This window comes from Alligator sinensis, unplaced genomic scaffold (genome assembly GCF_000455745.1).
Source record: "Alligator sinensis unplaced genomic scaffold, ASM45574v1 scaffold792_1, whole genome shotgun sequence".
NCBI classification, from domain to species: Eukaryota; Metazoa; Chordata; order Crocodylia; family Alligatoridae; genus Alligator; species Alligator sinensis.
In genome coordinates this window covers 632,946-640,981 of record NW_005842794.1, presented here as the reverse complement: position 1 = coordinate 640,981, position 8,036 = coordinate 632,946, and the positions used below count along the sequence as shown (strand labels likewise).

Below are 8,036 nucleotides of genomic sequence, written 5' to 3'. Positions count from 1 at the left end.
CCTGGAGGGTCCAGTGGCCCAGCGAGGGGTTAGGAATAGTGTAGTGGGACCAGAAGGATCCAGAATGAGGCTCAGCAAGGGGCCAGGAATAGTGAAGCTCAGTGAGGGGCCATGTGAGAGACCAATGGGTCTGGCAGCCCAGAGGGGTCAAGAGTGAGACCAGGGAGCCTGACAGCCCAGAGAAGGGCTGACTGAGAGGCCTGAGGACCCAGGAAAGGGCCAAGTAAGGGACCAAAGGATCTGGCAGCCCAGAAGGGAGTTGAGCAAGGGGCCAAGGAGTCTAGCAGCCTAGAGAGTGGCTGAGTGAGGGACCAAGGGGCCTGGGGACTCAAGTGGGGCTATGTGAGAGACTGAGTAGTCTAAAGGCCCACAGGAGGGCTGTGGGACTGTGGATGTGTGACAGAAAGAACATCCACAATGATGCCATCTGTGAGGCATGGTGTAAGTATGGAGCCATGCAATTAGTCCATAAGGCAAAGGACCACAGCCACCAGGTGGTCACTAGAGGAAGACCAGGTCTGGGAAGCCTTGAGGCAGCCCCCCTTTTATAACCATAAAGACATCAAGATGTGGTGGGCAAGTGAAGGGGAGACTTTTGCCTGGGAATGAGAAGGACAAACAGAGATTTTTTATGGGGCTTATGGTCACCCCTGGGGCTTACAGCCACCCCATTTGCTTCATACCATAATTGAAGGATATATTTTTAATTTTTATTACTATTGAAAGAGAGATATTTTTCCCAATACAGGTACAAAAGAATATATTAGACTCAATCTGCACTAACATGCACATCTGGGGCAGGGGTGACATATCACTATCACTTCCTTTGGGAATGGCATCAGTGTCAGAAACTTCCAGGAAGATAGTGTCCCAACCCCATGACCTCCCTACTCAGCCTCAATACTGTATGAATATCACCAGCCAACTCAAGGGTCCCTTGCAAAGATTGGATTGAGGTGGCTTGTTTTGTTTTGGTCTTGTTCTAGGATTTTTTTCTGCTGTACTCTGGCATAACCCAAGCAGTTAAAGCTGGTCTATAGTAATTATACAGTGCTATATCTCTTTGTCACCTTCACTGACTGAGAATGTATAAACACCACATCTGGCATAAAATACAACTCTTCATCAATAATAATAATAATAATATTAACAACAATAACAATTGTATTATTATAGGAAAAGCCACAGAAAATGCAAAAGCTGAATTTAATGGTGTGACAGGGGCCAGTCAATGTATCGGCCTCCATCATTTCAGCCTGCTTGGCAACTGACCCCATTTGCTCTCTCGCCAGTGAGGTCTCTCCCTTGAGGACTTCACTCACCTTGAGCCTGGCCCCCCCCTCCAGCCAGTCAGGGTGCAAGGGCTCTCCGCCGTCCTGGCCTACCCCTTGTGGTGGACCTGCTTGCCCTTTGGCCTCTCCGGGCCCTGTCCCCAGCTTAGACCAGTTGAGAGCCCTGGGCCAATCCACCAGCAGCTGACCCTTTCCACTCAACAAGGGTCTCCCCTGGGCCCCACCATAAAGCCATCAACTTCCCTGGGCTCCCCTAGAGCCCCCAGAGATCTTATCTGGTAGCCCTTTACTTCACAGGGCTCATCTGTGCCCCTGGCCTCACCGCTAGATCTAATCAGGGACTAACCTAGCCCCTTAGTAGGCCCACAAGCTATAAGCCCCTTCCTAGGCTGGCCTAGCTCTTCCTTAGGACTTTTCCTCAGGGTTTGGGACTCCCTGGGTCCCTAGGAGCCTCCTCCATCCCCATAATTACTACCCTGATCCTCCAAATGTTCCTGGGAGCAGAGGAGCTCCAGCTGGGTGATGTTAACTCAGCAGCACCCCTGCAGCAGCTGCCCGCTCTACTATTCAGGGCCTGCTCTTACCCTGCAGTTGTGTAGCCCTGATCCAATCAGGTGGCCTCCTGATGGTCATGTGACCCTCCTGATTGGCACTGCAGTCACCTGTAGGCTGACCTGCTTCCTGCTCAAGCCCTTAAAGTGGCAAGAACCAAAGGTGCCCTGCCACAGATGGGAAGTCAAACTTATTTGTAACAACAAATTTCCAAGGGTATTCAACTCTGTGACCTATAGATTAGGGACTGAAAACTTAACTCAGTCAAATTGAGAGAGACAGATAAGGAACAGCATAAGAAATTTTGCAAAAGAGAGGGCGTGTGGTATCTCAAAAGGGAAGCTGGGATGAATCAACATATGATTTTGCCTCATTTCACTGCATCAGTCTGCAGGAACTGTAGGCATTCAGAAGTGCTGAAACAATTTTCAAAAGAATTATCCTGGCATATGTCCAGGAAGGGCCAGCAGGGGAGGTTATGCTCAGGGGCAACCAGCATGGGTTCATTAGGGGCAGGTCTTGTCAAACCGACCTGGTGGCCTTCTACGACCAGGTCACCAAGTCCTTGGATGCAGGTGTCGCAGTGGATATAGTCTTTCTGGACTTTAGGAAGGCCTTCAACATGATCTCTCACCCCATTCTCAGTAAGAAACTAGGAGACAGTGGTGTTGATGCCTACACGGTCAGATGGGTCACTAACTGGCTGGAGGGCTGCACCCAGAGGGTGGTGGTGGATGGGTCTTATTCGACCTGGAGGGATGTGGACAGTGGGGTTCCCCAGGGCTTGGTCCTCAGGCCCTCACTATTCAACATCTTCATCAGTGACTTGGGCGAGGGGGTAGAAAGCACCCTGTTCAAGTTCGCAGGTGACCCTAAGATGTGGGGGGAAGTGGGTACGCTAGTAGGAAGGAACAGGCTGCAAGCGGATCTAGACAGGTTACAGGTGTGGGTCGAAGAGAACAGGATGGGGTTCAATACTGACAAGTGCAGGGTAATGCACCTGGGGAGGAAGAACCAGTGGCACACCTATAGGCTGGGGAACTCCCTTCTCACCAGTGTTGAGACAGAAAAGCATCTTGGAGTCATCACTGATGCCAAAATGAACATGGGCCGACAGTGTGGGGACGCTGTCAGGAAGGCTAACCATACCTTGTTGTGCATCCATAGATGCATCTCAAGCAGGTCCAAGGAGGTGATCCTCCCCCTCTACATGACACTGGTCAGGCCGTAGCTGGAGTACTGTGTCCAGTTCTGGGCGCCACACTTCGGGAGGGATGTGGCCAATATGGAGAGGGTCCAAAAGAGGGCCACCCGCATGATCAGGGGTCAGCAGGGCAGGCCCTACGAGGAGAGGCTGAGGGACCTGAACCTGTTCAGCCTCCAGAAGAGAAGGCTGAGAGGGGATCTAGGGGCAGTCTACAAACTAGCCAAGGGGGACCAGCAGGCATTGGGAGAGTCCCTGTTCCCCTGAGCAATCCTGGGAGTTACAAGAAACAATGGACACAAGCTAGCGGAGGGTGGTTTCAGGCTAGACATTAGGTAGTGGTATTTCACTGTCAGGGCGGCTAGGACCTGGAACCAACTTCCAAAAGAAGTGGTGCTGGCTCCTCCCCTGCGGGGTTTTAAAAGGAGGCTGGACGAACATCTGGCTGGGGTCATTTGCCCCCACTACTCTTTCCTGCCACGGCAGGGGGTCGGACTAGATGATCTCCTCAGGTCCCTTCTGACCCTACCAACTATGAAACTATGAAACTATGAATAAGTGATGTAGTTAATTAAAATGTATATGGATCTTAAGCTATATTTATAGTTGAGGCTAATGCTTAAAGATATCTAAGTTTTAGTCTGAAATTGATGACTGACTGTACACTGAGTTATGAGTAACCCAGGGGGCTTCAACTAAGCTTTTGAGTGGGCCAGTTTTGGTTTGATTGGTTTCTTTTTTTATTTGGTTTGCCAAGTAAAAAAACTCGCTACATTTAAACTGTTCAAAGTTAATAGCAATTATTTTATCTTTTAATACTGAATAGAAAGCCCCTGGTATGACATAATCCAAAAGCATTCTGAAAATATTTCCAGGTTTGCAGCACTATTCTCTTGCAAAAGGCACACAGTGATTATCTATGTTAGTGTGTAGGTAGACAAAGGGTAGGGCAAGGTGACATTTTAGAGACCAACTAGCTCAGTAAGACATGCACTTTTCTATGTAAAACCTACTTTTTCAGGTGCCTGGAATGATGAGATCCATTCCTGGCATCTGACTAAGTTGCTTGTTGCCCTTTCTGAAGCAGGTGGTCTCTAAAGTGCTACTCTGCCCTATCTTCTGCCTTGTAACAGGTAATAGTTCAGGCAGAGGATCAGCTTGGCCCTTGTCACGAAGGGTGTCTGGGTTTGTAAGGATGACATGAGGATACTAAGGGGATATAGAAGGGAGTACTTTTTAGGGAAGTGGTGGTAGCTGTGCAATGGCAGCAGTGTCATAAGCCCATGTAAATTGCTCTCAATCTGGACAAAAAGTCCTAAATGAGACATATTCCAAATATGAAAAGATAATTAGAGTATGAGAAGCTAAGAGGGTTCACTTACTGACCAGGTGACAATAACAGGAGGAGGAGGAATTTCTGACCTCTCAGCATCATCACATTGACATTCTAGGTGCATGCTGGTATTTTTTTCACATTCACACTGAACCTATGCATTTCTTTGACATTTATATTAAATAACAAATATACATTCCCAGGCAGTACTACAATAGCCATCATGCTGTTTAAAAATAAGCTTATAAATGGACACAGAATTTTTCTGTGTAATTACACCTGTAAATCCTACATGGAGATTTTTGCCATTGACTGCAATGGGAGTAAGACTGGGCTCTGTAAAGCTTGATCCCAAGTCAATTGGTATTTTCAAGATTGTCAGATTTTTTATTAAAAAATATGCAAAGTGGTGATGCTGCTGAGTACAGGTAAAAGAATATCAATATACCAAAAAATATTTTGCTTTTTAAACTACAATCTGTTTAGAAATTTAAACTGGTGTCTCTTGAAGAGGTTTTAAAAGAGCTCTCCATTATCATTTCTAAGCATATTCATTTAAAATGTTATTCAAATACAATTCAAAATGATGTTTTTCCTTTCTAGGTACCGAAACTTCTGATTTTCTGAGAAAGAAGAGCTAAAAATATATTAGAGAATAATGAGGGTTAAATTTGATAAGTTCCGTTTCTTTCAAATTTGAAATGGTTATACTTTTAAGTTACTGAACAACTGAATCTTCCCCTCAGCTTCATGTAAATGTTGTGACATGTTTACCAGAGAGCTTCTTCAGAATCTCAGCTTGGACTTTAAAACCCGACATTTTAAAAAGATATCATTCTGTCTATTCAATGCGATTATGCAATAGTCATTAGTACTAATTAAAAGAATACTATAAAGTTTTATTTTGAAAGTTAACTGACCTGTTTTCTCCTGTTGATATTATAGTTCAGTTATTCAAACTTCTGTTTCCTTCTCAGAGTTGTTATAATCCTATTCATTGAAAAGAAGAAAAACAAAATCAGAGAAGTACAAAAAAACAAAGTGTTTTATCCATAAGAATGTTAGCACAATTATTACGATGCAAACATTTATTTTAATATATAAGCAATTAAAAAACATCCTCAAATCTGAAAAGTTCTGTCCTGTGCCTGCCCCAACCCCTACCCCTACCCCACTCCCTCCCTCACCACAGGGGGCGTTGATCTGCACCCCCGCCCCTTCCCTCCTCCCTCCCCTTCCACCACAACACAACACACTTACCAGCTACACTGAGAGCAGCGTGGTGGAGGGGGGCGGGAGGCCACCAGCTGATTCTAGATGCATCTGTACATCTTGGCAACTGTGCTGCACTGTGTAAAAGTGAATCCATACCATGTACAAAAAATAGAGTCACAATTAATTGACCATGCATAACTGAAACTGTGCAAAAAAATACCATGTAAATTGAGGCCCAACTGTATGCTGTTGACTTTATCTAAGCATCTAATTTCCATATACCTTGCACATACCCCACCTTTATGGCACCACATATTCAGTCAGTAAACAAACAGCAACAGGAAGACATAAAAATATTGTCATAAATCCATGGCTACCTATGCTTCACAGCTGTCTCAATGCTGCACACAGTAGACATTTGAAATTTTAGTGTGACAGGAGCAACAGAACTCTTACTTGAGCAAAAGGAGAACCTGTGTTAGTAATGTAAGGCATATGACACTCAGTTGAGCAATTCTGATTCCATCCAGCAGAGGGAAGCAGCACATGAACACCTATTTTGAGATTCTTTACAGCATGACTAGAAAGGAAATTATAATCATTCTGTCAGTATTCAGTTCTGAAATTAGAAGTGTGACACTTTTTTCTGCAACAGAGTAAGGGAAGTCAGAATTACCGTCTTTATCCTTCCCACTCCCCACCCCCGATGGGAAAGGACTCTTTCTGGTTTGCTTTCCTGTTACAATGACTGCATACTTCTAGATACAACCAGCACATGAACTTGTGCCAGCCACCAAATTCTCTCACAACTCATGTAGAAGATTACTGTGGAGTGGACAGGTCTCTCTATCCCCGCTTTGTCTCTGAACAATTTGAAAAGTCTAGGTTCCATCCCAAATACAGAATGAATAATGTTTCTCAAATCTCATACTTTGTTGTATGGGAAAACCATACCCCACTTCAGTTGATGTGGCTCCTCTGATCCATCCTGTCAACAAAGTCAATCAGCTCTAATCTTCATCCCTGTTTTTCTCTCGAGTTTCTAAATCTCCTAAGAAAGAAAACATTATAGGAAAAAATAAACACCTAAAATTATTAAATATGAAATATGAAGGAAAAGGGGAAAATCTACCCAAACACGAATGATGACGGGTGAGTCTTACAAGGTCCTGAGCTTCATTTAGGATAAGATAGACCCAACCATTTAATCACTTCTTTTATTGCTGCAATGTGCCCCCTTCTGCAACACATCAGTTCCTACTGCTTATTACCTAACCCATTGCATCACATCTAAAATTAGAACCAAAGCTCCTCAAAGGAGGAACTATGTCCTTCCACTTGTATACTGGGGCACCCAGCCAACACACATTGGGATGCTATGGAAATAAATAAATACAAGTGGTAATAGACTCTGAAATTAAACTGAACTGCTATGAAGTTTCTGTCACTTGGTTTCTCTCTGTACAATCTCTCTACGCTCTTCTAGGATCCCAGATGTAAACAGTGTACTCAGAATATGAGATAAGAGCAATTATAACCTAGTACATATACGAGAGTCACCTTGCACCCCAAAATGGAGAGAGACAAACTAAATTCTGGCTCCATGCATTAAAACAGCATTCCCTTCTCTTCCTGTTCCCTCAGTAGATAGCCCCTTGCAACAACTGGAGCAACCTGCTACAAGGAATAATCCACGTAAGAAAAGAGCGCTGTTGGAGATCAAGGCCATGGGGTGAAACATATGGACTGTGATCTTTGGCCTTTAATGCCTGATTCTTTAGTCACCAGAAAATTGCCAACAAGTAATTTGTAGGTGACTGTAAGGGAGCGGTTATGCTGCCTAGAGCCAAGTTGTGTCTCTGTTGTAAAAGTCATGTTCTGTCCCTTAAAATTCACCTGCCTTTGGTGGTTAGAGAGGTACTGTGGGAGGTGTCCCAATCCTAAGGGGCTCTCTCCTCATGTGATGTAGGGTTGTGGAGCTTGTGTATCCCTAAGATTTACAGCTGATGTTTGTTCTAGGTTCCTTTTTACTAGTTTATCCGTCCAATCTCGCCTGCCATGACTTGGTGTAATAAAGAAAAAGAAAGAGGGAGGCTAGTGATCCTACTGGTTGTTATCTTTTCCTTTAGCTAGAATTTTCCCTGATTTTTCTACGCAGCTTTGGCCCTATTTTAATTTGCCCAATAAGCTGAATCTGGCTGGCTGGGTATGGTCAGATCATCCCCTTTTTAGCATAAATATATTTCTCAGAGGGTTGCAGGATTCTGTGTGTCTGTTTTCACAAGCACTCTTACCAGCAGCATCCTCACTCACAATTTGATGTCTTCTTCTGATTGCAGGCTCAGTGTTGGGATGATCATCTGTTTTCCGGATCCCTTTTGTTGTCTCTCTCGGAGTTTTTTCCTTAGGTAAGTATGAAGACTCCTCTGAGTCTCAAAGC

The 8,036-nt window shown here is 44.5% G+C and overlaps 1 protein-coding gene across 2 annotated transcripts in view; it reads right to left on the bottom strand.

Moving 5' to 3' along the window:
• Positions 1-6,081, bottom strand: part of LOC112547904 (olfactory receptor 4K17-like) — an 11,912-nt gene extending 5,831 nt beyond the window's left edge. The window contains exons 1-3 of one of the 2 annotated variants that reach the window (XM_025191222.1): positions 6,053-6,081; positions 5,642-5,730; positions 5,302-5,371 (exon numbers count right to left, since the gene is read on the bottom strand). The gene's annotated coding sequence lies outside the window, so the exon portion shown is untranslated. Of the gene's footprint in view, positions 1-5,301; positions 5,416-5,641; positions 5,731-6,052 lie in introns of those variants that run through there. The other variant, XM_025191223.1, reaches the window with a different exon arrangement.
• Positions 6,082-8,036: the final 1,955 nt, after the last annotated feature.